Here is a 9652-nt window from a genome sequence, read left to right as displayed (position 1 = left end):
TGGGCACATGACTCACATGGGCCCCAGGAATGCACACTTACAGTTGAAATAGTTGCTACTTTTGAACTATTCAAAAAAGTGAGTTTCTGAACCAAGAAGCAATTTGAATAACCAGTGTGCTATTTTGATCCACATTCTAATTTGAAAGCTCATCATTATTTACATGATAAATATAAACGGTGCATTTGGAGTTGTTATAGTCCATCATGTAAATCCGTATTTAAGCATTATGAAAAAGAGGATTTGTGACTCAGTAGATCATATTAGCTCTAGGGCAGTTATTCCTGTTGATCAAATCTATTTTCTTACTGCCCAATGTGCATCAAGTCCATGTGATAAAAAATCCTTATGACATATTTACTGCTGTGTGAAATGATGTGGTCATTTTTAATTCCTTTGATTTTTTCCTGTAATATTCTAAGCAGCCTGACATTCCCAGCAGAGAACAGCAGTCTTAATCTAGGTGGCCCTACTTTGATCTCAGCTAGATGACCATGAGGGATGACTTGCCATAGGTTTAACAAAGATTCCCAGAAATATTTTACATCTCACCCAAGGATGCCTGTGATGCCTCCTTTGCAGAAAAAAATCCCATGCCCATTCCATATATTCCTTTCCCAGTCAGAAAACATCAAGCGTCTACTCTCATTTCCCTTGCTTTGTGCCATCATCCAGACTTGTTCACCCCAATAGCCCGGTAGCACTCAGAGCTGGTCTCCTTGCCCTGCCACTGTTTCACTAAACTGATTCAGTAGAAATGAGCTTGGTGGCCTCCTGTCACCACTGATCCCTGGGGCACTGTGCTCTCCTGCCAGCATTGACTCTGCAGCCCTGGCTCACACAACCACCGGGTCTGCACTACCAGAGGAATAGGCAGTCAAGAGGCACACCCATTTTCCTTCTGTTCCTCCCAGGCAGGCAGATGAAGGTATTTCCCACATGCTGGAAAATCTCTACAGCTGGTGCTGAAGGGAGGGACAACCTCTTCTAGCTGATGCACAGCACTGCATGCTTTTCTTGCTTCATGCTGGGCCAAAAAAGACCAATTTCATTCTTCTTGCTGCTGCTGTCTATGTGGCATCAAATACATGTGCATTCAGAGGAGGCTTTCAATGTAAACCAGAGATCAGCTTTAGCATTTGACCATTCCTTCTTGTTTCCACCTCAAAGGCAATCAGAAAATACCTGCAATTACTGTGACTTTATTTATATGGCACAAAGCTTTTAGGGACCGTTAATGAGCTAATGTTTTTAGGATAATCTTAACTGCCATCATGTTGTGTACACTGTCCTTGCATGTTTGAAGGGGGAACAGAGATGGATTTTTTCCCTTCAGTCTCCTGCAGCAGAAGGACCCTCTGCTCTTCAAATTGTCTCCAGTTTAAAGTTTAAAGTTTAAACCTTGTTTTGCCAACTAAGAGATAACAAACTTCAGCCCAGATCATCAAAGATTTCTAGAAACCTACACACTTCAGAAAGCCAATGCTTTGTTATTAAAATTGAGATTATCTTCACAAAGCCCCAGTGGTTGTTGCTGATAGCCAAAGCTTTTACAAGACCCCCAGAAAGCCTGTTTCCATCTGATATGAGGACAGCAAGCAGTGGGGCCACACCCCATGCACCCCTGGGCATTTTGACCTTCTTGAGTAAAATCTGAAACAATTTGAAGCTGGGAACTGAGTCAGAGAACACTGAAGGAAGATGGGAAAGGTAAAACTAATGAAATGTTAGAATAAGGGCAACATTTTGATTAGCAGATGTCTGGTATTCCCACAGTGTTGTTACTTTTGTTTAAATATTTGAGTAATCACTCTTAGTTTAATAAACAAAACAGATGCAAAATCTGCAGCTAAATGTTAGGAGTGTATGTCAAGGCACAACAGGCAACCTCCATCTCCACTGGGACTGTGTTTTTTGGTCCAGGATGGGAGAATTGTTGTTAAAACTGCTCCCAGATTATATCCCACTGGCCCTGATTACCTTGATGTTGGGAAAATGTCTCAAGGGACGTAAATTGCCTGGAATCATTTGCAACAGCTGCCAGCAACTGCAATTCTGTGTTATTACAAAAGCTATCTCCCTTCCTGGGAATTTGATTTGCAAAAATAGAAGAATTAATAGAAATAGAAAGGTTTTTAAATCAGTTTCCAAAAACCAGGCACCCTTTCTGACACAAGTATCCCTTATGTTCTCAAATGGGAATAATTATAGAAATGACTGTCACAAGATGGTACCTGCTTATGAAAAATAAATCTCTTCCTTAAATTTAGGCAGGCTCGAGTCAATATTTCTTGCAGAAGAAATCTCTCTTTTAAGCTCAGTATATTTTCTGGAACAATGGATATTGAATTGTGTCTGTTAATATAATCACTTGACATCTACCATTTTGTATATTTCGTGTTCCAATGAAACCTTCTCTGTATTGCTAATGAAATAATTTTTTTATGTTCTCAATAATCATTATTCTCTTTAATGAAAAGTTAGGGCAGATCTTTCAGTCCTTACATGTGGGAATAATTTCTACCCTCACATTGCTTTCTTGAGTTGCTTAAACTGACTTGAGTGAATTAAAGTTTTGTAGGGATGGCTTGTTCATAACTTAAGTGCTAATTGACATCTATTTCAGAACATGACATTCTGGAATAAACCCTACTGCAAGACATTATTGCAATTACGGTTTTTATAACAATTAGTGTAATTATGTTTGGGATAGTAACTAGTAAGTCACTGCAGAGGAATGTAAGGCAACGTCTCCTATCAGCTGCCTTTGAAAATCTCACTGTCAGAGACAGTGAGAAAGATCATTCCTGAGTCACATAGAACATCTCCCACAAATATGGTGAAATGAAAGGAGACACAAGACTTCTGTCCATTAATTTTGAGGAACAACTAATTCTAGTGCTTGGAAATTTCAGGGTTCTGTTATCACAGATGAAACAAATTGTTTCATTTCCATGCCTTTGCATCACGATACAGTGGTCAGTATGATGAGTGATTGGATAGATAAAGTGAGCCACTGGTACTTTAATTCCTATCCCTTTCTCTGCCTCCTCTTTAACACCCAGGTAACTGTCAGAAGGGGACCCAGCTATTACAGATGACAAGGGGTAAATGCCTTCATGTTGTCCTCCAAAGGTTAAGGTTTACCAACCCCAGTTGGAAGCCACAATCTCCAATAACCATTAATCCACTAAACTCCAGTATGAGTGAACATATTTATGGCTGCAGTCACTAAAGGGTGAAATAAAGATTAGTTTTTAGTTAGGAACGCAAAGCTTTTTAGATCAATACAGACCCACTGCTGAAATCAATCTAAAGTTTGGAATTTTTAAGTAAAGATTTACTGGGCTTCCTTGTACAGTTAATTTTCCAAAGGGAGAATAGTCTCAGCAATGTTACATAGTAATCAAATTGAGTAAACACTAGTCAGTTCGTAAACTGACCTCAGTTATGCGCATAGCAAATGAGTGTACGGCAATAAAAATACCCATAATGTGGATAGTAAACTTGCCAATAAACAGGTAAAGCCAAAATGCACATATAGACTAACATGATAAAATATTAGTAGCTACATTTGCCTATTTGAAAACATAAATAATCAATAGACATTAATAATGAAGTTGTTCATGCATTTCTTTATTACTGTGCATATTAAGTGTTTCAATTATTTCTACTTAGTTTGATAGATAAATGTATATGTACATTTTGTGCCTTGAAAAGAACATAGGATTACTCTTCAAAACAACAGCTACTGTTTAGATGAAAGAACAAGTGGACTGGAAATACACAGCTTGTTATACCCCTCTGCTGTTCATGTTTGATGCATGTATACAATTTATTATGCAATTTCTTGAGATTTGACAAAGTAATTGTCTGGTAAACCATAGCTTTAATGATGGTTTTTCTGCTTCAGACAAAAGGTCTGAAGGTAGTGTAGGAAAATGACTTAATAGATCAGTGTCTATAAATGCTGTTAATGTGTATTTTATACATATATAGATATAGATATAGATATATATTTGCAATGGTAACCCAAGTTATTTTCTGAGTTACCGCACAATATGTTGTGAGATTCCATGTGGTAAATTCATTTTTGTCATCAGAGCTACTGCATGAAATCTTGTATGTTGAGCTGTAACTTCCAAAATAACTCAGGTCGCTGCCCTAGTTTTAGTCTGGGTGTCTGTCACTGGGAGTCCTTGACAGTGGACCTGAGGCTGTGAAGAAGCCTGGATGTTACAGTAGTGACATGGTGGCTTAAAAAAGACAAAATTTCCATTGTTAACCCGATTTTAAAGGGTTTGTCACTTGGCACTTAAAATCCATTCAGGTCTGAAACCAAAGCCAAGGAGCAATAAATAAATTTCCTTTTAATCTGGTTCTTTTTTAATTATCATCATAGCTATTCTTGAGACAAGTAGAACAGAAATTCCAAGTTTTTATTATTTAGAAGTTTTGCAATCTTTTGTAATTAAAATATGTCTAATTTGAAAAAAAAAAATAATTTCTCAGCAAAAGGATGCTATTAATTCTGCTTGTCTCCCAGTTTTATCGTAGGTAAAATAGTAGTGGGCCAGATTCATATCTTGTGTGAGCAGTTACTGGGTCTACCAGGACTGTCCCTTTATATCAGCACTGAACAATGTCTGCTGAAGAGCTGTATCCAAATGAAGTTAAAATGGAAGCCTTTTCTTTTTTTTCTCTGGTGTTATTTCTCAGCCCTAGAATTTTTGGGATGCTTATTTATATCTTGGTGTAAATGAATAGGAGGCATTGGGCAGACAGGAAGATGTTATCTTGTGAGCAATAAGTACCTGAAAATCACCCAGGCAACTTGAGCCTAAGGGGAAAAAAAAAAGATTCAAATCTCATGACTGGGCTCCAACATCAAATATTGCTTTGTTCTATTTCATCACCATTTTTTAGAATTAATGATATCTCTTTTTTAACCTTCAATACAGGGCTCATGAATGAACTTGTTAATGTCTGAGAAAGCTACAGTCTCCTTTTCATCTTCTGGTACAACAGAAATAGAGCTGCTGTTGATTTCCTCACTTTTCCCATTTGATGTTATGGAAGTCTTTGAAAAGGTGCAGGGGAACAATTTCCAGCTGTGAATGGCTGGCATATCCTTCCTGACACAGAAGAAAGCAGATGATCTGCTTGTATTCCAAGGCAATGTCTCTCAGAGCCAAATAAAAGGATATTTTTATTATGTGAACTAAATGCTGGGCTGAACGAGCTGGCTGGTGACACACAGAGCCCTGCCAGCCTTTCAGTGATGACTTCTTTTTGGTTTCTGCTGCTTGGGCCAGATTTGAACCAGAGAGAGCTGGACACAACTTCCCACTTTGCTGAGAAGCAGAGAAACACCTGAGCAAAGGAAAGGCATTTTTTCCTTCTCATAATTCCCACCCCACCAGCCCCCCTGATTATCTGATATCAAATTTATGTAATCCCTGGCAAAAACAAAAAAACAAAAAAAACCAAAAAAAAAAACCAAAACCCAAAACAAAACAAAAACCCAAACAAACAAACAAAACAAACAAACAAACCAAGTGGTATTTTTACAATGTTACACCAGCCTCAGGTAGCTGTTCTGCAGTTGGACCTGGTGGAAATAAGACAGAGGACTTGTTTATCTGGGTACCTAGTTGGCTAGTTGGGTTAAGCTGGAGCCACTGCTGGATTTCACCAAAATCACCCTCACCAGCTAGTGAGGGTCAACACCAGTTAGGGGAATAATGCTTGACCTTCACTGACTACATAAAGTTAAAGATTACCTGGTTTTAATCTCAGAGCCCTGTCTCTATGTTTTGTGTTTGTGCTTTTTCTCTCAGCAAACTAATTTGAATGATGATGTCTGGAGTTTAAGATTACAATTTGGGGAAGGGGAGAAGCAGCACATTCACTGTTTCACTGAGAAAGCAATGACACATGATCTCCACAGAGAGACCAAGAGAGATCACCTTCTTCCCCTCTGCAGCAGAACAGGACTGTACTATTTCAGCACAGCCCTAGTCTACAAGCAGCCAGGTCAGAAGGTGCTCTGTCTTGTCTTAGAAAGATGGAGAAAACCAGCTGGAAACCATAAGTCTTAACTGAATTTTCCTTTTATTTTTTACACATGTGCCCCCAAAATTGTTAATGAATAAGCATCTTGGTGGTCAAAGCTAACACTACAATTTATTTTATGCCATTATTTCCACATGAGGGACTGGACATCCAGTGAGTCCTTTCTGCCACATCCAAAGGGAGAACACAATCCTGGGACAGTTAAAATGGAGCACTACAGGAAAGGTTTCTGTCCCCAGAGCACTTAGAGTGATGGAGAACAAAACTCTTTGTCAGCAGATTTTGCTTGAAAGGGATTAAAAAAAATTTTTTTGCAACTCCTCTCTTCTTTAAAAACTGCTAGTGCTCTCTTGGGGCTTATGAGAGTCACAATAAACCTAGGGATTATATATTTCTTCAGTGCAAAAATGTACTCTAGCCACTGCAATCCAGTTAGCTCCTGTTGCTCTGAAGCTTGGCCTTTCCCCCATGTGTCTCAAAATGCTGCCTCGAGAAACCAAGCAACTGGAATGTAACACCTACAAAGCCTGGCTGTGACTTTCAAGAAATCAGCAGTGTCACTTGCCACCAGCGTATCCTCCTCTTAGTTTTGCAATGAGTCCTGCGTGCAGCAAGCTGGGAAAACTCAGCCAAACTGACTGGCAAATGCAGACACATATCCCACAACAGGAAGGCATTCCCTTTCAAGAGAGTACTTAAGAATAAGGTTTAAGAAATGCTTAAATGCTTTCCTGAACAGAAATGGACTTAAGCACGAGAGAGTATCCCTTAATTGGGAGTACAGTGCAGACACAATCACTAAAGCTCGTATTATATGCCTGAAAATCGAGTCCCAGAGCGTAAGCTTTTCCAAGTGATGGTTAGAGGGTTCCTAGTTGTAGCATGGTTCTGTACAGAAGGATTTGCTTAATCCACCTTGCTTTTAGATTGCAATTTCCCCAAGCTTAGCTGCTTCTTTTAACAGTTCTGAGTTCTGCCTCCCCCCCAAGTTATTTTAATAACTCTTTCAGAGGAAACACCTTATATTTTGATATCTCAGAAGCTGGTTTTCTACAAACTTTATTCATGTCATCTTGATTGCACAGCATTGCATTAAATGACTTTTTTTAAATGTCATTTACTCTATTGCCTTTTTGTGGACTGTGAGAGAAGGAACAACTTGCCTTTCAGTCCTCTTAGGAGCACTCATTTAGGGTACTATGTAGCAGTGTCCAGTCCACCCCCATTAGAGTTTTGGGTAACCAGGGCAAAAGTCTGAATACTTAATGGTATTATGACTCTGTTACAGTAAAATTTCTGGGTTTTATACATTCAGGCACAGAAACAATACTTCACAATATATCTGTGAGTGTAAATAGAACCAGTCAGTAGTCCTGGTGGAATCTCAAAGCACTAGGCAAGCATGGATCACCCAGCGCACCTCACAGGCAAGGAGGATGCTGGTGACACCTCAGGACCCAACAGTCACATAGTGGCAGTAGCCACTGGCATCACAATCGTGATAGTAAACATTCAGAAATACCCAGCTGGGTGTGAAGCTGGGCAGATGTGCTCAGCAGGGCCGAGGAACCACAAGCTGGGAGAGGCTTGGACTGCACTAATGAAAACTCTTTTTAGCATTTGTTAACTGAAGCACAGAGATATTAAAGAATGCACCTGAGTCAAGGTTGTTACATCTATATTATTAGATTCAAGACAACTTTTTATTCTCTTGCCCTCCCAGCCTCTTGCAGTGCCTCACATCTCCTTAGTTTCCAGGGAAAGGGTTTCCTCAGAGAACAACAAGGCACTCAGGAGCTTTGGATGGTTCCCAGGTGCTAAACTAAAGTGTGCAAGCCAGCATAAGTACAGTCACTGTGTGCCAGTGGTGGGAATCCAGCTGTCCAGATTCGTGGGTCCAACAACCAACACCACGGCCTCCTGAAATCTTCCACTCCAGCTCTACTCCTACACTGACACTGCCAGGGATGAAGTGCATAGTTAATCTGTACTCCAGGAGCAGTGCGCTGGGATGCCAGGTCTGCCTTCAGAAGTGTGAGCTTACAGACTTCCATGGCAGAAGCTTCAGGGCGGATTATACAACAAGGTTCAGTGAGAGTAGCAATTGGGAACTGCCACTACTGCTCTTGTTCATCTGTTTGTGCAGCACTTGCACCTCAAAAGGGACCTGTGTGCTCAGATCTGTCCAAACAACTAGCACAGCTTGCTGTCCAACAAAAACAACCCAGCCCACCTGTAGCCTTTACCTTTCTGGAAGGCCCCTGGAAAGAACTTTCTTTTCCTGTAGTGGTAGATCCCATCCACATCCAGGTGGCTCTGGTGAGCGCCAGCATCTCTGTTCTACCATTTGAAATGCAACAGTGGCAGAAACGCAGGTTGTTGAGAGAGTTCAGCAAGCCAGATGACTTGCCCAAAAGACAAATGCTGTGCCCCAGAGAGGGGAGGCAGCTGAAGCTCTGCTTCTGACAGCAATCTCAATGACAAAAGGGCAGGTGTTCAGAATTGACACTTATTTCAGTTCTTAATAATAAAGATACTGTGCATGTAACTTGATTTCAACATGTATCAGGATACAAGTATATATCACAACAAAACATGCAAAAAATCCCCCATAAAACATCAGTTGTGCAAAGATATATTTTTTATTACAAGCAGAGACAATAAAAGCATTCAAAATTTCTTTTTTTTATAAAATTAATCTTACTGAAATGTATTTTGCTTGTATATTTACTGAGTTTGTTCTCTAGGATTTCAATGACTTTTATCCTGTCTTGATAAAAGCTTCTTCTGCACCAGGACCTCTTCCTTTAATGGCAAGATGTGATTTGGATCTTTTAGTATTGACCTCCCCATCATGAGCCTCTGCAATCATACTTTGGTAAACTGAGGAATCTTCAGGGATGGAAAGAGCTGAGGAAAAGGATGATGACTAAAAGCACAACATCCCCAAACTCTGGCTTTGAAAAGATGAAAGCATGGGCCACTGCCCACTGTTCTTGGGAAATCCAGTTTAGGAACAGATCCCTATAGCTATGATAGAGAAGGCTTCAGGGTTCTTACCTATTTAGTGCCTCAGGGGAGAGGGTCTTTGCTTCCAGTGGTTCCCTTGAAGTCTGTCACTGTTTTAAATATATAAATTAAAGATGTGAAGTCCCTGCTTAAACCAAGCATCAAGTACATCTACTTTTGCTCCAAAGAGAAAAAAATGGATAATTTTTACATGATACAGGTCTGGGAGTAACAGAAGAAGAAAGCAAGCACATTCTGTCAACAGCTGCCAACTGTAAGAGATGAACTTTAATTTTCCACTTTGAAATCAAGCACCCAACTTAGAAACTTTGATTTTTCCCTTAAAAATATTTAAGACTATTTAGAAAATACCATTCCCGGGACTTTTGGAAATATTTCTCCAATGTAATTCATAAGTCACCACAAATCATACACTTAAGTTAAGACTGAACTTTATTTCAACCCGAGTTAGTGTAGCATAGTTAAATAAAAATTAACCAGGTCTTTTCACTAAAGAGCAAAACATACCAGAATGCCAGTCCAAGAAACTTGCTACTAGGATGTATTT

The sequence above is a fragment of the Geospiza fortis genome, unplaced genomic scaffold (genome assembly GCF_000277835.1).
Source record: "Geospiza fortis unplaced genomic scaffold, GeoFor_1.0 scaffold53, whole genome shotgun sequence".
In the NCBI taxonomy this organism is placed as follows: Eukaryota; Metazoa; Chordata; class Aves; order Passeriformes; family Thraupidae; genus Geospiza; species Geospiza fortis.
Note: the sequence above shows the minus strand (reverse complement) of the source record.